Consider the following 23782-nt stretch of genomic DNA (forward strand, 5'->3'; position numbering starts at 1 on the left):
ATATATGTTTGTTTTCATAAATATGCAACAAACTCACTACTCACCAATACTTTTTATATGATGATGTACATATATCTAAGCCATATTGCAAGGGTGGACAAAATGACAAATAACATAGAACTCGGCAGCCACTCTGCTCAGTCCAGGAGCCACCTGCAATTTTTAAAGGAGCATTGGCTACCTAGCTCCTAGGATATGTCCAGTCGTGATATATTGTATTTGTGTAAAATGTAATCTGACAGCATACAGAATGCACACTAAAAAAAAGCACCTACTTATAATCAATTAACACACAAAATGTAATTAAGCCACATCTCAAGAAATCAGAGCTATAAGGCTACACAGAACTGTCACGTAAACAGTATACTACATGCCATGACAATCTGGCCACTAGGTGGCACTGTTAAATGGAAAATCAGGGGTCAGTTTTTGACACTATTATATTTACATTTTTAATGTTTAGAAATAAAAGCAAAACAAGCAAAATGTTCATAACAAACAAAAATAGGAAAGTGTTTGCATAAATAATGTAGCAACAGAAGGTTGCAGGGCAAGAAAATAAAAATATTTTTCAGAATTTAACTTGCAAAAAACACAAACATTATTTGTACTGGTGAAAAAATGTGTAATAAGACCATTACATTGGAAGAATGGGCCTGCAAATAAAATGCATAGCTCCCCCCCAAAGCTCCCTCAGGTCCCATCATACTAATAATTACCTGGATGCATACTGCTCCTCTATATCATGTTTATATGCCAATAACATAAAACCAGACACCACAAGGCCTTATTAGATGTGTAAAGGGATCTCCAGAGATTACTTTTCCTAATAACCACATTCAGGAATAATCTAAGTTTATCCTGAGGGTCTGCAGCCAATCACTGAGACAGTATGGAAAGGCCCTATGCAAGAGCTGGAATGCAGCATGTGTATAAAACTACAAAGACCCTTCAAGAGGTTTGCTTCAAAAAGGTCTGACCCCTGTCAATCACAAATAGGACAGGAATCGCTCTTTAACAGAGGATACCCCTTAACAATTCTCTGGCACATCTCTAAATTGGCTCACAAATAGGCCAGGCCATGTAACACTTACTTAAAGGACACATACTTAAAAGAAATACATAGACTGCCATTGCTGGTCTCTGCTTATGAAAATGGTGGTTGTTTGACTGATGTGCTGACTAACAGACATCAACACACTGAGTCAGAACATATGCAAGTCAAGATTTCTTTGCTCTGGCTTCAATAGCTGCAAACATGTTCTGATATGTGAATCAATACTGAATTCTGAGACAGCCAGTAAGCTAGAAATTTTGGAATTAGGTCAGCAATTGCAGTCCCCCCCGCTTTTTTCTTTTTATACAGGCTTACTTTAAAGGCCACCATGACTTAAAGTGAGCGTGTTAAATAAAAAACCGAGTACTATGTTGTGTATATCCCAGGAGCCAGTTAGAATGTGTATGTTAAAAATTACAGCTGGCGCCTAATGTTTTGGGTTTTCTATTGTAGTCAATGGTGCTGGCCCCTGGATTGGACAGACTGGTTCCTGAATTCCAAAATAAAATTTGTGTACCCCCCCAGTGTATATTTTACAGCATGCTGAAAAGTACCTCCAACTCTGACTGTTATTGGTTCCATCACGTCTCCCACACTATTAAGTGATGCTCACATTGGTGATGTCTCAGAGAAGACTGGGTAGAAACATAGAAAAAGTCCAAATGGCCCATCAAGCCTGCCTTTTCTGGACTTATTGTCATCAGAGTATAGATCTAGGTTTGTCCCAAGCATGTTTTAAAATTACCTACTGTGGAAGGACTCATCACCTCTACTTAAAGGAGAACTATGAGGCGAGTGATTTTCACCCAACCTCATAGTTCGAGGCGACCTGTGACAATGAAACTGTCTCACCTCGGCTCTATAGAACGGGAAGTGAACGAATGCATACGTCACTCTCTCACTTTCCGATCATCTCCCTGCAGAGAGCGGTGACTGTCAGTCACCGCCTCCCGCAGGTATTCCCCCTCCCCTCTCCGATCCTCCAGCGCTGACTGAAAAAATGGACAGGGGAGGGGACAGCTGGCTCTGCCTCTAGATAGGCAGAGCCAGCTGTCACTCACACAGCTGGGTGGATCTCAACAGCATTGTCAGGATCTGTCCCGGCTGCTCAGTATATAGTAAGCAATAGCTTGCTATATACTGAGCTTTGGGTCACGGGAGGACGCTAGTTTATGTCCTCCCGTGACCCTTAAGAGAACTATGGGATAAAAAGGCTGCCCCATAATTCTCTTTTAAGTCTGTTCCAAGCATCAACTACTCTTAAAAATGATACATTATAAAAAGTTTAGTTTTGAACTTTCCTCCCGCTAGCTTGAGGTCATGTGCCCGTGTTCTTCATCTTGCCTTCATATTGCCTAATTTTTTCTCCCTTTACCCCATTTTCCTCAAGACTGCACATGTTTCGTTCCTGCAGCCTCTTAGGTTTTATGCTTCAAACCCCTTACAATTTCTGTTGCCCATCTCAGGGCTCATTCTATCTTAACGTTTTGTGAAGTCTCCAGAACTAGAACATGGTATTCTAAATGAGACATATGGCTGGGTTCACACTGATGCAGTGTGTTGGTGATGCACCTTATGGCGTTAAAGCAGCCGATTCAGTTGAATAGGCTGCCTAATGACCAAGACGCACTAAAAATGGTGCATGTACTATATTATGTAACACAGCACAATGCACAGCAGCACATAACCATGCATTGTGGTGCACTGCAACACATATCAGTTACCAAGATGCGTTGACGTGCATCGGGAATGAATGGCACTGCAGCTCAGTGCACCAACATGCATTACCACAGTACACTGTTAACCCAGTCTAACTAAAAGGTCTTTATGGATCTATACATAGTGATGCTACTTTAAACATGGTGAAACTTGTTTATTTTGTCCCCCTCCCAGATACTTTTGCAGCATAACTTTCTTTAAAACTCAAATAAATTCACATCACGTTGCCGTCTATGCAGACTAATGTATAATGCAAAAGCTAAAAGGAAGGAGAGGATAGCTTTACTGGGTAAATAGCAAAATTTCCAGCACACTGGAAAACATTTTGAACCTAGCACTCCAGATTTTTTAATAATCCCTGAATTTACTTAACTGTCACCAACACGGTTTTTGCATCAACTGCTAAATGTTTACCATGTCAGCTGAAAATGTCAAAACATCCACTGTCAGAATAAGTATCATATTCTATATGACCATGCAAATATCACTTGCCAAGCCTTTGATGTGGCCTAGAAAAGAATTTTGATTGCTTCTAATTCATGGCCCAATAAATATTTAAAGCTCACTTTATTACTGGTTCAAAACGAGGCTGTTTACATTTTTGTCCACATTCCTTATTCAGGTATTCATTATGGTCTAAATCAGTCTTTGGCCTTTTTTTTTAACCCAGGAGGAACCCTTGAAATGATTTGAGGGTCTCAGGGAACCCTTGCTAAAATCAATCAGGGGAGAATGAGAAAAATGTCCCACTTACAGTGGTGGTCACAATGCCATCATTCCATTACAGCTAAAAAGATCATTGGTGTCATGCCGCTGGCTCTTCCAAGTGGCACTGGGCACGGAACTATCCAGGCACCATTAGATGGGAGGTCAATCAGCCACAGCTTAAGGAACCCTTAACAACCTCTGGGTGGAACCTAATGGTTCCATGGAATAATGGTTGAGAAACGCTGGTCTAAATAGATCAAAACATTTTTAAGCAATTTCAATTTAGGAGATTGTAAACTCCCACTTAAAAGAGCCAAGCGATGAAATCAGAAAAGCACACGCACTGAGAATTTCAGTGGTCATTCAGTCCCCAGTGACCAAGGCTGAGTTCTCACCACTGTGACGCTGATACATTGCCTAAATATAGAAGGGAACAAAATACATTCCACAGCTGACATTGTCCTCCTACTAGAGACTGGAGGCTACTCAGGCAACATTCCACAGAAATACAGTACATGGAGTACAAGCTGATCTAGATAAACAAACAACTCAATTTCCACATCAAGTCACCATGGCCATTAATAGCTGTAACATATTAGGCTGATGATTTTCCTAAGCACTCCAGTCACTGAGTCACTACATCAGACTCTGAGCTCACCCAGCATACTACATTCTCCATGCAGCTGATGTAACTGCAATGATCACAAACAAGCCTATGTCAAATCTATTTTTATAGTGTGGCTTTCATTGCCAAATGTCATTTCAGTGCAAGACAATTACAGTAATCAAGGCAGATGATGTCGATGTAAGAATTTAACAGGGTTGTCAGGCTTGCATAGTTTTCACAAGTGTCATATCTGCAATCACAAGTGTCATATAGGAGATCCTAAGTAAGGTTCATATCAGAGATCCCAAGTGTCATATATGAGAACCCAATTAAGTGTCATATAGGAGACCCCAATTGTTATATAGAAGAGCCTAAGTAAGTTTCATATTGGAGACCCCAAGTGTCATATAGAAGAGCCTAAATATGTTTCATATCAGAGATCCCAGGTATCATATAAGAGATCCCATGTGTCATATAGGAGACCCCAATTGTTATATAGAAGATCCTAAGTACGTTTCATACTGGAGATCCCATGTATCATATAGAAGATCACAATTAAGTGTCGTATAGGAGACCCCAAGTATGTTTCAGATCAGAGATCCTAGGTGTCCTATAGGAGACCCCAAGTATGTTTCAGATCAGAGATCCTAGTTGTCATATAGGAGATCCCGTTTAAGAGCCATCTCGGAGACCCGATCGGATGTCGTGTACATAAAGAATAAAATGACAAGCAGTAATGTGATTTTGCCATAAACCCTGGACACAAGTCTCTCTGCGCTGAATCAGACCCCACACCGATGCAGCTACGTGCAGACCGCACACCACCAGCAGTCACAGATGGGCTATGTGCACGGTCCTATAAACACCTATATACACTTTACATCAAAGATCATGAACACTGGATTACCTGTAAATTCAGCTGGATGGATGAGAAAGTCAATACTGATGATGTGCTGTACTTCTTCTCTCCAAGGTTATGCAGGTCCGATGAGAGCAGACATCCGATAATCCTCCAGCTCAGAGGAGTATAATAAGAATGAGGAAGGAATGAGGGAAAGCTCGGGAACTCTAGCAGTGTTGTCCTTTAAATCCGATCATAGTCCTCCATATAAAGTCACTGAGCAGAGCGATGTCCACGCTGGGATCGAGCATAGCCTGGACTGGTCTGTTTTCATGTGCACTTGTTTCTTGGTTTCAAATCGCATTCAAAGTTCACTCCTCCTTCTTCTCCTCCCACACATTTCTTCCCTGCAGCCCAGATTCCCTCTCTTCTCTCCTTCTCCTCCCACTCCGATCACTACACAAATACTGGCCTGGACCCCTGTGTGCCCTCCCCAGTCTTCACCTGTGGAATAATTGAGCTCCAGCATAGACAGCTGCAGGGCAAGGCTACCCCCTCCTCCTCCTAGTCCTCCTCCCCCTTCCAATTGTAGCCTCAGTGCCACTGGGTAGACTTGAAAATACAGCAAGAGTGAGGAAGATGAAATGGGGACAGAACAGAAATAGAGGTCAAGGAGGAATGGGCTCCTAACTTCCATTGCTAGCTTAGGGAATTGAATAAATTACTTTTCAAATTCCAAGAGCAAGCATAGCAAAGTGGCTTCTAAATAGAGGAGGCTACTGAATTCACACACATTTGTGAAATTTGCTGTTAGCATAGCTGACAACTTTCTCATGAAAATAATAATATAATAATGAGAAAGAGGGACACTTTATCATACAAGGGATGTAGGCAATGTGCTCACCCTGCCACACCGACTACAGATCACCCCCAAAGAAATGATATGCAAAAAATGATTGCTTAAAGCTGCAAGTGTTTGTTTCCTTAATTATTTTCCTTGTTACTGAGTCATTAAAATAAGAAATGCAATGATTTTGATATTGGATGAAATTCTTAATTTATCAAATGCATCAAACCAAAATACACTATATTGCCAGAAGTATTGGGACACCCCTCCAAATCATTGTATTCAGTTATTCCAATCACCTCCAAAATCAAGCGCCTAGGCATGCAGACTGCTTCTACAAACATTTGTGAAAGAATGGGTCGCTCTCAGGAGCTCAGTAAATTCAAGCGTGGTACCGTGATGGGTTGTCACCTGTGCAATAAGTCCATCTGTGACATTTCCTTGCTACTAAATACTCCACGGTCATCTGTTAGTGGTATTATAACAAAGTGGAAGCAACTGGGAGCAACAGCAACTCAGTGGTAGGCCATGTAAAATGACAGAGCGGGGTCAGTGCATGCTGAAGCACACAGTGCGCAGAAGTCGCCAAATGTCTGCAGAGTCTATAGCTACAGACCTCCAAACTTCATGCGGCCTTCAGATTGGCGCAACAACAGTGCGTAGAGAGCTTCATGGAATGGGTTTCCATGGCCGAGCAGCTGCATCCAAGCCTTACATCACCAAGTGCAATGCAAAGCGTCGGATGCAGTGGTGTAAAGCACGCCACCACTGGACTCTAGAGAAGTGGAGACGTGTTCTCTGGAAAGACGAATCACGCTTCTCTGTCTGGCAATCCAATGGACGTGTCTGGGTTTGGCGGTTGCCAGGAGAACGGTACTTGCCTGGCTGCATTGTGCCAAGTGTACAGTTTGGTGGAGAGGGGATTATGGTGTGGGGTTGTTTTTCGGGGTTGGGCTTTGCCCCTTAGTTCCAGTGAAGGGAACTCTTAAGGCATCAGCATACCAAGACATTTTGGACAATTTTCATGCTCCCAACTTTGTGGGAACAGTTTGGGGGTGGCCCCTTCCTGTCCCAAAATGACTGCGCACAGTGCATAAAGCAAGGTCCATAAAGACATGGATGAGCAAGTTTGGGGTGGAGGAACTTGACTGGCCTGCACAGAGTCCTGACCTCAACCTGATAGAACTCCTTTGGGATAAATTAGAGCGGAGACTGCGAGCCAGGCCTTCTCGTCCAACATCAGTACCCGACCTCACAAATGGGCTTCTGGAGGAATGGTCAAACATTCTTATAGACACACTTCTAAACCTTGTGGACAGCCTTCCCAGAAGCACTAAACACAATAAAGAAAAATTTAAAATGTAATTCAATACAGTTGTCAGGGCTGTACCTCATAATAGCAACCTCTGTCTGCACCTCCCGAAATCTAGCTTTATATACCTCTCTGCTTTAAATTTGCTACACTCTGTTTACATGGTGCCCCAATATACGTGAACGTAGTCACCCTCCTCAGCTCACTCTAGAGATAGGCTATATAGCACAGGAAGACACCACCCACACAGCACCACACAGGCTTCTGAATGAAAGCGGGACCAGTACTGCTGGTCCTTGGCAGCTGATGGTAGTGGGGGGGACCGGCAGTAATGAATACATTTGTGACACATGCACAGTACCATGGGAAGGCACAATAGGGGGAATTCATTAAAACTGAAACAGACAGAATAGTAAACAATCAGTTTCTCTCTTCAGTTTGTTCAGTTAAAGGAGAACTATGAGGTGAGTGCTTTTCACTCACCTCATAGTTCTAGCCGACCTGTGACAATGAGACTGTCACAGGTCGGCTCAGTAGATCGGGAGGTGAGCGAACACATACCGGGTTCGCTCGCCTCTCGATCCTGTCACGGCTCTCTGCCGTGACAGGGGGAGGGGCTGGATTCCCCTCTCCCCGCTCCGATCTGCCAGCGCTGACTGGCGGAACGGACGGGGGAGGGGGCGGGTACAGCTGGCTCTGCCTCTAGATAGGCAGAGCCAGCTATCACTCACGCAGCTGGGCGGATCCCGTCATCTAAGTCGTGATCCGTTCCGGCTGCGGCGTCTCAGTATACCGCGAGCTGTAGCTCGCGGTATACTGAGCTTAGGGTAACGGGAGGACGCTAGTTTGTGTCCTCCCGTTACCCTATGGAGAACTATGAGGAAAAACACTGACCCCATAGTTCTCCTTTAAGCTTTGAAAATGAAAGATAGAAGCTGCTTGGTTGCCATGGGCAAGTGCAAGTCTGTCTGCTCCACTTTTGATAAACTCCTGCAGTGTGTCATGGGAATTGTAGTTTTACGGAGAGCAGTGCATATGAACACAACATATGCACCGTGCTCGTACTGAGACAAGAAGTGCCCAGGGATAACAAAAGCGGAGAAATTAAAGTTTTGTGTGCACACAACCAGGCACATGAACCATTTTAGCAATGCAGTACACCACAGTGTGTGGTAGTGTGTTACTGTGCAATGAAGTGCCATTCAGTGCACCAACACAAATAGCGTGCATCGCCGCAAGTTACTAAAGTGCAGCAGTGTGCAGCCTCATGGTATTGCCCACCATTATAGGGATTCTCCATTTATGAGGCCTGAACAACTGCAAAACCAGCACACGATGCTCTTCCTTGCTCTTCCAAAGAAAATCAATTTTTATTCCACATGCAAATGTACAGATGCTCCACAAGAGGGTTATGCATATACCGGATGTGGATTATAAGGATGCATGACAGGGGTGAGCTGTGCATTTTGTGTGGAGTGCAGGCCTCAGGCCTTTGAGTTTCATGGCCAGACTTGAGGGTGAGGAAATGCACCTAGCTAGGTCAAGAGATGAGAACCTACCTTGCCCCACCCAAAACTAATAACAACTGTGCCAAATAAATAACTATAGGACAGGAATAGTATACTAATGACCTCAAAGTGAAATTTGAACACCAATTCCATCTATACACACTAGAATAAGGGTGTGCAAAGTAAAAGTCATATTGTAATTTGAGAATCTGAAGCAAGGGAGATTTTAAAAATTACATAGCTCCTTTAAAGTGCCAGTTTGGACTGCTGTGCAATATATGCATGCAGTGGGCCCCCCCCCCCCCTTGCACTGCATGGGTTAACCTCTTGTTAAAGGGGGAAAGGGATACATTCCTTGTTCCTCCTCCTCTGTGTGGGACTGGTCCCCCAAAGCCGCTTCAGTTCCATGCCGGGCCAGTTGCAGCTTTCTGACATCATTGTGTACAAAGCAGGATCAGCTGTTGTGCTGCCACGCAATCCAGAATATCTACTTGTGCTTCAAGAATCCCGATCTTTCACATACATGCTGATTTCGTCCCAGAATTTTGTGATGGATGCCACCATTTTGGTGCTCCATTGAGCTACTGTATGACATCCTTTATAATGACAAACATTGGCTGTGACACAATTCATGAGAACTGTATAGACCCACCTAGTGGTATATATATTTTCTTATAAGCATAAGCAATTACATAGGTTAATAAAATATAGAAGTGGACCTGTTTCATAAAAACAATTATATACATTCCACCTGCAGTACCATACAAATATAATAAACATTGCCATAAGTGAAACTGATTTTTATATTAGTCTTTAAGGGCTAGTTCACACCAGAACTGTGTGCGTCTGCACAGCTGCAGTGCGATTTGTTTTGCTGCAATGTTACTGCAATTGAATACGTTTTATTTGTGTTGCTTTTTTTGTGCTTAAATGGGATTTCAGGTGCGCTTGCATGTGTTTTTGATGCGCTCCATTGTGATCCGATGCAGGTAAAATAGGGCAAGCAGTATTTTTTCTGACTGCATCGAAAAGGACTGCACTGATGTGAGCAGAGCACCAGAAATCCCATAGGATAGGATTGTGATGCATTTTGGATGCAGCTGCCAAACTGAACGGACTGCATCACAACTGCATCTGGTGTGAACTAACCCTAAATGAAAATATTGGTTTTAGCCAACCTTAAAATGGTTGTCATACCGGTAAAACCTTCACACTTGAATTAACTAATTTCAATACATTAATTGCGCCCTGTAGCACAACTGAAGTGAAGCATTGTGGCCAAGACAAATGTTTCCAACTGGATGCAGACCAACAACAGTTTTATCTTCTAGTGCCCCAGGCCAGGATTTTCACCTAACACTGTTTGTTTTGGCCTCCAGTTTAGGTCTTTCATATGTCCACTCCTAGATGTGTATTAAAGCTCGGTTATAAATGAAGCATCTCAAGAAGACCCCAGATCCCACATCTAAACCTTCCCATATGGACCATTCTGTAAAGCTGGCCATACACACATAGATTTCTTTCATTCAGCTGGCTGGCTGTATTAAAAAAGAAATCTAACAGATTCCTCCATTCAAGCTAAAAAGTCACCTACGTTTGAATTTCGGCTGATTCAGCAAGAGTCAGACAACATGCGAGTAGTGTGTGACCAGCTCTAGGTAAAACATTCCCTACTCCTAAACTCATCTCTCTATACTTTTGTAAGATAGTCATAAGCAATAGACATGTGTCATTTCAAAAAGGTTTTTTAGTCTTTTTTGCACAGCTGCTGTGGAGGGTTAGTTTGTGAGAAATAGGAGCGCAGATTATTTAGGAATACTAAATGTGTAATGCGTTTTGTTCCGAATTGAAATTCGGATGAATATTGGCTAATTTGGACATTTGGGTGCATCTGAATTTCCGAATGAAAGAAATAACTAATATGTACGTATCAAAATTTTGCAATAACGAAATTTGGATACATTCAAATTTTTTTCCGAATGTCATTCAGGAAAGGGGGGGGGGGGGGAGGGTGTGCCCCCCCTTCCTGCACCAAGCAGGCTAGATGCCCTCAACATGGGGAGAGTGCTTTGCCAGGTGGGGACAACAGTACAAGATCACAAGGCATGGACAGCAGCTGTCCATGAAATAGCTTGGGGAAGGGAGGAGGGTAGGGATTAGGGTTGTGGTTGCCATGCTGTGCCTGTGTCTTATGTGGAGACACACACAGCTTACTGGAACACAAGGGTGCCTCCATGGGACCCTGCAAGGAAAAAGAGCCACCCTAAAACAGGATATCAGTGCTCCTAATTCTGCAGGAAGCTAAAACTTAGAACTCCAGGAATTTTTTTTATTAATGCTTGCAGTGGGGTTACCCCCTACTGCAAGTGCTTGGTTGTGTCTAGATATAACAAAGTTATACTCAGCTGTCAGGGCACTCCCTCCAGTCTGTCTCCATTGGAATCTTCCTCAGCCTCGTCACATTTATACACTGTGATTATTTACGCAACCTAAATGTGCACATACACCTTACAACCATCGCAAGACCTTAGTCTTGCGGCTGTTGTAAGCTAATTAAAAGCTTGTATGATCTGCCCATCTTGGACAGGCAGATCGTACTTACGATCATCCCAAGCCCGTCCCACTGACTGCAAACGGGCAGTGTCCCACTGTAAGGCCCCATTCACACTGCGCGATTCGCAAATCGCGCGATTGTCACGCGATTTGCATTTTGCGCGATATCGCGCAAATGCTTGCATTGAGCAAGTTAGAATCGCGGCAAAATCCGCTCCAAAAAGGGTCCTGCTATAGCGACGCACGACCCGCGACAGCAGGACCCTTTGCCCCATTGCCAAGCATTATGAGCTTCAGTACACTTGCTTGTCGTCAGCTGACTGAGCAAGTGAACTGATGTAAAAGATCTGAAACTTCCCATAACTAGTATGAAACAGTAGCTGCTTTACACAGAGTTACAGCACCGCCCAGTCTCAGGGAAGGAGGTGTGACAGGGCAGGGAGCTGCACTGAGAGTGGGTGGGACCAGACCCCCAGTCTAAGGCCCCATTCACACTGAGCGATTTGCATTTTGCGCGATATCGCGCAAATGCTTGCATTGAGCAAGTTAGAATCGCGGCAAAATCCGCTCCAAAAAGGGTCCTGCTGTAGCGACGCACGACCCGCGACAGCAGGACCCTTTGCCCCATTGCCAAGCATTGGAGAGCGATATCGCGCGGTAAATAGCCACGATATCGCGAGAATTACCGCGCGATAAATCGCTCAGTGTGAACGGGGCCTAAGGGTTAATAAAAAAGATTTCCTGGAGTTCTTTAAACATCAAGGAGCAGCATTCATTGTAAGTGATTTAATCAGCATTTGAAATAGCTTAAAAATCTTTTGACTTCAATATCACTTCAGTACTTTCTGAGTCACAAACCTGGAACAAGCATGCATCCAGTAAACCCAAAAATCCTTACCTGCACACCTGTGAGACATTGATTCTGAGAGTAAATGGAAGAATTTTATCGGCAGGACAGCAAGGCAACAAGCATATTCAGAAAGGGTTAGCAATGGCATCCAGTCTTTTTCTGTCAGTGCAGTTGTTTTTTAAGGCACCCATAGAATGTAGATCACGTGGGAGCCATGAAGAAGCATGGACCATAGATATATGCAGGCAGTGAGATATGCAGGCATGACCATGCTTTCCCAAATGTGTCTCCATTGTAATTTAATGCCATTTACAGTAATAAGTCATTCACTAAAGGGAAGCTATAATATCCTTTATATACACAGTATATGTAAATGTAATTCACCCAACGTAAATAATCATTGTGTTATTGTGTAAAAACTTTGTTGTTTGTTTGTCTATGTTCACTTTATCAATGAATTGTCAAAACCAGGCAGGAATATGTTAATGATACATATGAATATATGAACTGTTTCCCCTGGAATTTTGCCATGCATTGTCTACAAGATTTCCCCAATTATGTCTGGTCTAAGGAAAAAGGAACTAGGAACTAAAAATAGGAAGTGGTCTTTCTATGCACACATAAGACTTCTGGAAAAAGTGCATTCAAACAAAAAAGCAACTAAAATGGTTTCTACGAGCAAGGGGAGGAATGGCAAACCACATTTACATTTCCAACATGAATTTGTGTATGTACTGTACTTTACTTCTGTAATTTTTTCATGACAGTATTCCCTGAAATTGTTTTTCAGTTTACGTGGCAGAAATCCTGATCTTTATGAAAAGTCACATTGTAATACTACAACTCTGGGTAGCAACCTTGAATTCTGCAGAATTTTATTGAATCATTCAGGGAGACAGTCCAAAAAAATAAGCTGACTGGAAATGGCCTGCAGTGAGTAATGCAAAACAGACAGTTTAACTTGTCATGTGCAAAACAGTAGCCATGTTATTTTTTCACATACTGCAGAAAAATGACAGCTGGAATATGGTTCGCCATTGGCCTTTCAAGTTGGCTTCCTGCATTGCCAACAGGGAGCACACAGCTACCCACACGTCACTGACATTTTTCACCACATTCCCATGAATAATGATAAGTTCTAGTTTGTCACACTGCCTTCCAGTACAATCTGGCTGGGTCCTCACTGTTGCTACCCCTATATAGTCTGTGCATTTTTGTTGGTGGAACAGTACACTCAGTGCTTGCATTTCACCTACTCTGGCTCCATACACCTGACACTGAAGTACTAGCAGAATAGGGTGAGAGTGCACCCTTTTCTTCTAGTCATTGGTACAAGGTATAGTGATAGTATGGGAAAACTGTCTCTTTACACCTCTCCATCCCTAGCCTTGGTATGACTTTTGTGGCTGTGATTTTTATATTGTGATAATAAATCTAGCTAACTGGGAAAAGAGGAGGGCAATACAAAACCATCGATCTAGCGTTGCAGGAAATATAATTTCAGTCTTGTAGTTTATTAAACAGAGAACCATGGCTTTACCTTTTCCTATAATGGAGTATATGGTTATGGAAATCGCATACAGGAGATCACATGTTAAATGGCAACCAGTCATTTCTGCAGAAATCCCATTGTTTTTAATCAATTAATTCAGAGAATCCATGTAGACTTACAGAATCCAGCATGTGATTCTCTATGGGCTCTCTAAAATCTATTACTTACCTCCTCATGAAAGATTCTACTACAAATGAGCAAGCTTGCTTTGAAGGAACTTTTGTGATTTTGACAATGGGGGAAGAAGAGGGCACTGGGGCCAGCCCATTGATTTTCTCCCCAGTTTTGCAGGATGTTCTAGGAAGGCTTACACACAGTAAATTATTGGAAAGGGGTTTGTATATTTGTGGATACCTTTAGGCTGCTGGTAGGTGGGCATCATTCTTACCATCAACAACAAGGTCATTGTACAGATTTTCCATGCAGTAGCTGCATGCAGTAGCCTATATACCAGGACCCTCAATATAACCATGTACTTTATATGTGGTCAATATCTTACTCAATTATATTTCTGTGAGACTGAAACCACTACCATTGTGAAGACCTTTACAGCCACTATACACCTACCTGAGGCATTTGGTAAACAGGGAAATGCAGAGTAGATGATATGCCGAGTAACTGAATAATAAATGGTGATAATAGATATTCTAAGAATTCATCATGTAGTCTTGAGGTTTTACCAAACTAATAGGCTGTAGCCACATCCTTTTTCAAATTCCTCCTTAACTAACCTATGACCTTACCCTGGCAGAGGTCAGCATAGTAACACCAAAAACAAATATGGACAAGGCTGTGGCATTCCAGAGGGACTGTTTGACAAACACCTCAACAAGCTGCTATCAGACAGTGTTTCTTTACAAGATTTGCAAGCAAGGAATGAGAAATATTATACCAATATTAGTTTACACAGATATTCCGTCTACAACATGTTATTTGAATGAGCAAAGTCACTTTTGAGGTACGATAAATGAAATTGGCCAAGTACTGGCTGCTTGATCCAATGACTACCATAATCAATTCAATCTTCTTACAGACCTGTAGGCATGAGAGTCAAAAAGAGTGCTCTGTGTGTTTGTAGTAACCGCCGAGTGATTAAAGTGTATGTAAACCCTAATAATTAACTTTTCTTATTCGCTACCTTGCAGTCTGGTAAATATATCACTGAAAGTGTTTTGTTATATCTGTTTAATGTGTGCAAAGATTAACTATTGATCCTGCAAGGAATCTACTGTGCTGATAACTTCCTGTGCTCTCTGCCTCTGCTATGCTATTTGTTGTTTGCAGGTAACATTGTCCCAGAATTACTATTTCCTATGTTATTGAGAAGGGTGGAAATGTTGCTCCTCCATAGATACAATAGTGAGTGTGCATCATCATCATAGAACATGAAGCATGTTACTGGAAGGATCACCTGGTAAAAATAAAGGAAAAACAGCATAAAAAAGGAATGAAACAGAAAACTAATAGTAACAAATGCAGCCACCACACCTAAGGACTGGTAAGCTGCAACATATTACTTTTTTGTTCTTGGGTTTAGATATGCTTTCAAGAAAGAGAGTGTTATTGAGCTCTCACATATAGGGAAGTGTTTGTTTTCGTAAAGGAATGCTGACCTTGGCATCTTTAAAGCATTGCTTGCAGGAGCAAAAGCACAGGAGCAAAATACACACACTATATTACCAAATGTATTGGGACACCCCTCCAAATCATTGGATTCAGATGTTCCAATCACCTCCATGGCCACATGTGTATAAAATAAAGCACCTAGGCATGCAGACCGCTACAAACATTTGTGAAAGAATGGGTCGCTCTCAGGAGATCAGTGAATTCAAGTGTGGTACCGTGATTAGTTGCCACCTGTGCAATAAGTCTATCCGTGAAATTTCCTTGCTATTAAATATTCCACGATCAACTGTTAGTGCTTATTTAACAAAGTGGAAGCAACTGGGAACAAAATCAACTCAGCCACGAAATGGTAGGCCAGGTAAAGTGACAGAGCGGGGTCAGAGCATGCTGAAGCGCACAGTGTGCAGAAGTCGCCAACTGTCTGCAGAGTCAATAGCTACAGACCTCCAAACTTCGTGTGGCCTTGAGATTGGCACAACAACAGTGCATAGAGAGCGTCATGGAATAGGTTTCCATGGCCAAGCAGCTGCATCCAAGCTTGACATCACCAAGTGCAATGCAAAGCGTCGGATGCAGTGGTGTAAAGATTACAATCTCACTTGAACTGCATATATCTTTGAAGTATGTCTATGGCCTTATTTATATAGGGGAGAGTACTATAAAATAATTTGTCATTTTATGGATATCTTAAAACTTGCATGTATTCTTTCATGTCTTCCTATCTGCACTTAGGTGATCTTATAGTGTATGTAAAGCCAAGATTTTTTCTGGTTTTAGAAAAATGGTGGTTATTGCTGCCATTGTTCCCACCCGGAGATTTACCCTCACTATTGCTCCTGATGACCATTGTCTTTGGTACAGAAAGTAATGGGATATGCAAAAAGTTCTAAAGTTGTTATAGAAACAGCAGGCGAGGGGACATGCAATGGGGAAAACCTGTGCGGATATCTCCCTAAGATCCTCTCTTATTTCCTCTTGGACAGAAATTGAAAATAACTTTCCTCCAACAAGACTCAAACAGTAAAAAAAATTTGTCAAGGTTCTTAACCATTCCCTACTCTATCCAATACTGAATAATAAGGAAAAAAGATTTAGCTTTAAATACATTTTAATTGTAGATTATTTTAGGTTCTATATCATGTTGCGTAGTATGTGCACTCAACACTATGGAAATGAATTGACTTTCCAATTGACAGTATTTCAGGTACAGGATGCTACACAGCTTGGTATAGTGAATAGTTACCTTCTTTATTTGTACAGGTGACCATTGTCACCTGTACTGAAGGTCAGGGGAAATCCAAAATGTTGTGTTGTCACAGGAACAGCAATAGATGAGAGATCTTTCAATGAGGGCACTTGTTTGGGTGCTTTACAGCTGCCTATGAGTCTAATTCCTTTATGAAAAGAGATTTTTCTCACTGCTTGTTGTGTCACTCTGAGCCAGGAAGTAATACAAATCTATCCAATGGCACACAGACAGCTAAAAAAACGTGATAGAGGGTTTTAACCGATCCCCACTTTATCCAAAACCAATAAAAAGTGGCTTTTGATATCTTTAAGTTACAAAATTATGTTGTGTCCCCTGTCAATCAATGGTCCCTGAGTGAGGCTTAATTTGAGGACTCTGGATTACAGATGGGCTTTCATATCAAGCTAGTGAATTGCTTAGGACTCCCTACAGTGAGTGGTGAATATCTCACTCACAAATCAGATTGCTGTGCTGGCAGGATGAATTTTGACAGATCTGTTCATCTCTGGTACCAAGACTAATTAAAAAAACAAATGAATGGCTTTAAAAAACTCTGTCACCTTGCTCATCTTGATATTCCTCTCTTGTTCATAAGAACCAATCTGATATCCTCTTTAAACAATTTATTGTAGCGAGACAAAAGAAAGATAATCATGGTAGAGGTGATATTTATTTGTCTGCTTTGCATCTAGACAATAAGTAGATTAGAATAGAAAACATGCCTTTCTTTCTTATCCTGAGGAGTTCATTTCCCTTTCTTTATATAGGCCTGACATCTCAAATACAGCCTGACAGAATACAGTGATCACCATGTGAATGGTAAATAATTTTCCTGCTGACACATTCTCATTTATTATGACAGCTGCCAACTTTTCCTGAAATGTGAATATGCATTAAAATATTGAAAAGCATGTTTGACTTTCTCAGCATTCAACACAATGCAGCGCATGCAAAGTTTAAGGAACCTGATTAAGATCTGAGCCTACAGCTTTTCTGTGGGGAAATTATAGGAATGAAGGTAAATGACACTGAGGGCCAGGACTAAGCTGTGGCAACATTTATTTGTATAGCTTTCAAATGAGAAAGAAACATTAACCCTCTAGCTAACTGTTACACGCAATGCAAGAAGTTAGATGTTAACTTTAACTGAAAGACATTTACATTGCTAAAGCATGGTTTATCATAACAGTTGCCATTTTTTAACATAATACTTGTTTTTTTCCCCCTTTTTCATCCTTTGTTGCATCTCAGTACTGCTGATCTTTAGCCTGTTTGCAGAAAGTATTTTTTCGATGTCTGCACAATATTTTTCAGGGCGTTATTTCTGATTCTTCTTTATACTAACAACAGTGGGCCATACCTGCAGACTTTATGTTAAAATGGCCACTTTAGCCTCCATCAGAATCCTATTACACAGGGTTATAAAGCTGAACCACCATTGGCAGAGAGGGACAGAGTATTGTAATCCTATAACAGATAGTGCCTGAACAGGAGCCTTCATGTCAAGAGTACCACGTGTTTCTTTAATTAAAAGCTGTAGATTTAAAATATTACATTTTTTTTTTGAAATGCATTAACATTTTAATGTTTGTATAAGTTATAAGGTTATGTTTTACATATATACTACTTGTGTCACATATCCAGGGCCGGATTTCCCACAAGGCCAACCAAGGCCCGGTCTTGGGGCATCAGGGAGTAGAGGGGCAGCAGGGGTGGGGAATTTCTATCTCCCGATGCCCGGGACATGCAGTTCCAGGCACCGGGCGGGTAGTTGTTTTCTACATTTAGCCCTGCTTTGGGCAAGCAGAGCTAAATGTACAGCAGGGAAGCTTGTATTGTACAAGTGATCTCGGCAATGCCTGCAAATCTGCCATTCTCCATAGAGGTAGGTGGGCACATTGAGGAACCTGTCCTTGGTGCAGCAGAGAGAGTAAATCCAGCCCTGCAAATATCCACACAGATTTGGGGAAATGTCTAACAAAGCTAGGTCTATTCCTGTGTATTACCCTTAGCAGTACTGTAGTAGCTGGAATGTTCTATAGAATGAACAGGTTTATTTAAAGGGTAAACAAAAATTACAGTAGCAGTATTCTGTAAAGAAAGCAGCATCATATTGTATTTACCTGTACAGCGGCCCTTTTGCTGAAACTTTGCTTCAATAGGAGGGCCTCTGGCACCAATCCTGTTCTGTACTTTCAGGTGTGTGGTGTGTCCCAGCTGACTGCCATGGATCCTATCACTGACTCCATGTCACCACTGTGTAAATAGGGGTCAGCAGGAGGAACCAAAGTGTCCAGTGGGGAGACCCACTATTTGACCATCCCAAGAAGTCAAATAGGATGGGTGTCCGGAGCTCTGCTACAGAGTGAGGTTTCAGCAAATCTGCCACTGCCCAGCGAAGTCAAAGTAAAGTGGGGTATACATGGTTAGAATTTTGAACAAACAAAATTGAATTCGGAACATTTGCTTGACTTTCTAATTGTTATTGGTGTAAAATCAACAATCGATTTAGGCCACAGTGATGAAGAAATTCTAAGGATCATATTGTAAAGTTTTTCTCGCTCAAACGAATTTCTAACAGTGATTGTGATTTTCGTTCGGAAACTCCAATCATTCCAAAATCGAATGTTAAATAAAAACGAAAATTGTACGAAATTTATAATGACAATTGGCAAGTTTCTGATGCCAGTATCAAAAGTTCAGACAGGATTTTTCATACCAACGTTCGTGCAAAAAATCTAATCGTGTATACCCTACTTTATGCTGCTTTCTTTACTGCCAATGTAATCTTGTTAATCCCCTCACCAGGTCACTTTAAGGAAAAGCTAACATTCATTTTCAGTGAATACAAAGTTTTGAGTTATTAGTGTAATATTTACCTAAAATAATTTTAATTTGACACGCTTGCCATGCTGTAGTATTTCAGAGTATTAGCTCTAATGAATATCTCTATATTATACCGTATATAGAGCATCCCTGCAGAACAACTGCTGAGATAAAAGAAGAAGCCACATTAATAGTTTATTGCTTTTTATCAGTCATAGCAGACGGACAGATTTGCACTGAACAAAGAAAGTAGATAGTTAGTGTATAACTCAAGCAAGCTGTGTTTTTTTCAAATCTTTTTAGGGATTTTTCATACAATGTTAGTATAGTGAGGGCAAGAGAGTAACAAAAATACAAAGGAGGTCTTACACCCTAAGGAAAAAATAAAAAATGTTTCTTAGCGCCCATATACACCAGCAGCACACATTACCACACGTACCACAACTCAGCGTGGTGAAGGGAAATTATAGGACACAAGGCAATTTGCCTTGTTAATGTGTCGGGACTGCATTGGTCAAAGCTGCCAAGCGCAGCCCAATACATCTGGTGTGAATGGGCCCTAAACAGCATAACAGAATGCAGCTCTAGTGCATATCCATATATGGGGCACGTTAGTGAGGAAGTGCCATGGGGTGGAACCAGATAGCAGTGATGTACCTAGCTCTGCAACACAGTGAAGAATTTACTAGCCACCTATAAAAAAAGGTAAGCGGTCTGCTTCTTCTTTTGCAAGGTTCTAGTTGAATTATTTTATGCAACAGACAGGGTCACTTTAAATAACTAGATATATTAAAGGGTCAGTCCACTCAAAAGTTAAATTTCAGTTGTAATGTAATGTAGTGTGGTAGGTTGAGTCACTCACATGAATCTTTTATCCTTTGAAGATGCCAATCGATCCCCCTGTTGAATTTACCTTTATCTAAAATAAATTAAACATCAACTGGGGAAGTGGAACTACTTCTGAGTGGAAAAATTATGAGCTCAAATTGACTGCCGATATCCATTCCCCATTGTCGAGATCCATCTTTGTGTACTCAATTTTCTAGCAAGGAACCACATTCTACTCTCTAGATGCCCCAAAATGTACATATATGGTTTACATACAACATTGTTTTAAAAATAGCATTAATATGTTGAACAGCCAATTTAGGACTGGCCTACATCTAGTACATTTAGGATTATCCCAAAGGCCTGCTCTATAAAGTAAAAAGAGGGTTCTATTTGTTCTATGGACAATAAATTTAAAAACATATTAGAGGCTAATATCAAGACGAAGGGGATCATCTGAATATTTCTAACTATCCATGCCCTTCAACACTAACTATCTTTCAAGACTATTGCTTTCTGCATTTGGGAATATATTGCGTCAAATATTTATGTATTAACATGCTGTATACAGAGGAGATAATACCTTTTGTACGATCAGACAATGCTCCTTCCTCTATTTTTTTAATCTTATAATACCTCATAGGTGTTACCTTTTCCTGGGAGCCTATTGCATGGCACACTTGTAAATACTGAAAACGCTTTGTTTAGGTATGGAGAACAGCTGTTTAAATGATTTTAGTGAGTCATTACCTTTGCTCAAATCTTATAAAAGGGAGCAAACCCCCTCCAAATTTTCCACTTCCTTATAAATATTGCTACCCCAAATAAGTGTAAAAGAATTAAATCCATTTATCACTAGTAATTCCTTCTACAAAATGTATTCAACATTTAGAAAGTAGAGGCACCACCTGGGTAGTAAAAAAGTCCTCTAGCAGGTCCACCTCTCCCACACATGCACTTGTTAGCTAATATAAAGGGCCCTCAGGTCAAAAACATGTTGTAAATATGCAGTGCAATGGAAGATAACCCACCTCTGTGGCACTGTATGTATGTGTTACCGCAGCGGGAAGGGGTAGTTGAGCTGGGTAAATAGAATTTAAATTCATCAATGGGTAACAGTTCAGATTTGCTCCAATTAGCAATCCCCCAAAAAAGATAGAAATTGTAATCATAATAGTAATAATCTTTTCTAAAGAGTGGCATGTATCACCTGAAAATAAAAGAACATTATCCATATACAGTATAGCACTATTTTTTCTTCTATAAACCCTTGTACAGAACTATTGATATCCAAAGAATATATGATTATATCTGCCAATGATTCAATAGTGACCAAAAATAATAATGGGGACAATGGGCACCCTTAACGAGTACCACGCTGTAGTTTAAATTGAGGACAGAAACAATTATTTATTCTAGTTCTTTTACCAGGATCCTGATATAAGATTTTAACCCATTTATTAAATGTGGGGCTTAGTGAGGACCACCAAGAGGGGTCAACTGGGGAATAGCAATCATCCAGAAATAAAGATGTTAAAGGAGAATTATGAGGCGAGTGATTTTCACTCAGCCTCATAATCTGAGCCGACCTGTGACAATAAAACTGTCACATTTCGGCTCAGTAGATCGTGAAGTGAGCGAACACATAGCGGCGCTCGCTCACTTCTCGATCTATCCGTGCAGAGAGCCGTGACTGTCACTCACTGCTCCCTGCAGGGATCCCCCCCTCCCCTGTCCGATCCTCCAGCGCTGACTGGCGGAACGGACGGGGAGGGTACAGCTGGCACTGCCTCCAGATAAGGAGACGCAGCTGTCACTCATGTAGCTGAGTGGATCCAGACATAATTGTCGGGATCCGTTCCGGCTGCGGCATCTCAGTATATAGTAAGCAATAGCTTGCTATATACTGAGCTTTGGGTGACGGGAGGAGCTAGTTTGTGTCCTCCCGTTACCCTTAGGAGAACTATGGGGAAAAGCACTGACCTCATAGTTCACCTTTAACAAAGGGCCAAAGAGTCAGTTCCACACATGGAGAATTCTGGCATTGTCTAGCATTTCAAAATAGGCACAGCATGAGATTTCTCCATCCATGTTGCTTAGTGTGGATGGAGGAATCTGCCCAAAAGCTAAACGAAAAAAATCTAACAGCATATTTCCAGCATAACATAACATCTTTAATAGCAGCTATTTGATATTTGAATAGATATTGCTCAATGGCGAGAGTTGTTTTGGTCTATAAAATAGTTATTTATCAGCCATTTAATGGTGGCACAAATTGGCAGATCTCATAGACAGCTATATAATACACCCATCCTCAAAATAACCGTGCCTCCTTGGTATCCACAGAGACTGCTGCCCCCAAACAATTCCTTTTCCTGTGGAAAAGAGAACATCTGACCTCAACTTGGAGTGTGCCATTCTGCATCCCCTACAGTACATAATTATTCTTAAGGATACTTACATTACAAACCTTTAAAAACATGCCTATGGCCATTTTTAATTGCATTACCCTGCTACACATACTTGTTCCAGGACAAAAATTTGTTTCACCACTATTGAAGCAAAGAAGCTAGTTATTATTCAACAATCAGTGGATTTGTAGATGAATGTATTCATTTTAACATAATTAGTTACTGAGCATTAGAAACCACACATAATCAAAGATAACTTGATGCGGACTAAATTATCTTGAGAATTTGGATTGCTATTGTTTTCAATACACACAATACACTCTTCTCAATTGAATACAGTGCATTATTTGTTCACTGCTGGCTATGTGTGTGAAAGATATTTCCTCAACACCATTCATTTGTTTGAAGATTTCAAAGTAAACGTCTCCTATCTGATTATTAAAAATATTATCAACCCCAACTGATGATCTGTTTAGTTGTATTCACTAAACTACAAAAGGTTTCAGGTCTTGATCATGTTAGTATCTTTTCACGGCCTGCATTGTTTTGTGTTTTAGGTTTGCCCTCCTTTAATGGTTTATGTAGTCTAATGCTACCCATACATAGTTTTTGGCTGATTGCTCTGTCAAAGCTTTGTACATTTTTGTAGGAAAAAACCTCTTACAAAAACATTCTAAAATACACATAGATAATATTGAACTGATGCTTTTAATAAGAGGAAGTGCAGTTGTGTAGTGCCAATGATCATTCTACAGATGTCGAAAATGATATGCAACCTGTTATTTCAAGGGAAAACACCTAAAAAATTCCAGATCAAAAGATCAGACTTTCTGAAAAAAATCTAAAAGACTAAGCTGCATGAGCATTTTTGATTTCTTTAACCAATCCTATATGCCCAGGTAGTGCAGTGTTCACAGCCCCAATTTCTTTGAAAGAAGACTTAAGCATTGTATACAGAGAAATGGTTGCTGACTGTGGCCCATTTCCATGCCATGCATTGGCATATTAATGTGATAGGTGTCCTTACTAACCAAAATGCAAAAAGTTGTATGAGGTGGGAAGTGGAAAACAACAGGTAATGAATGACTGTATAGCTTGTCAGTTTTTGCATGACAAAGCACCCTGGGTTTCGGGTTCCTGCACAATGCTATAGGGGATCTGTGGTAATGATTAGGCTCCTGAAAGTGCATGCAAAACTGTGACATTTCAAAATGTGTCCTTCACAACAGGAATACTTTTAAATGGAATGCCAACCAAACATGTTTTTCCAGTTTTCAACAAAATGAGG

At 41.1% G+C, this 23782-nt stretch overlaps 1 protein-coding gene across 2 annotated transcripts in view; it reads right to left on the bottom strand.

Moving 5' to 3' along the window:
- The window catches only part of RASGEF1B (RasGEF domain family member 1B), a 267923-nt gene that overhangs the window by 29607 nt on the left and 214534 nt on the right, over window positions 1-23782 (bottom strand). Inside the window, exon 1 of one of the 2 annotated variants that reach the window (XM_018559009.1) lies at window positions 4999-5029. The exons of the other annotated variant lie outside the window; for it this stretch is intronic. The gene's annotated coding sequence lies outside the window, so the exon portion shown is untranslated. Of the gene's footprint in view, window positions 1-4998; window positions 5030-23782 lie in introns of those variants that run through there. 2 annotated transcript variants of the gene reach the window in all.

This window comes from Nanorana parkeri, unplaced genomic scaffold (assembly GCF_000935625.1).
Source record: "Nanorana parkeri isolate BGI_ZX_2015 unplaced genomic scaffold, ASM93562v1 scaffold374, whole genome shotgun sequence".
NCBI classification, from domain to species: Eukaryota; Metazoa; Chordata; class Amphibia; order Anura; family Dicroglossidae; genus Nanorana; species Nanorana parkeri.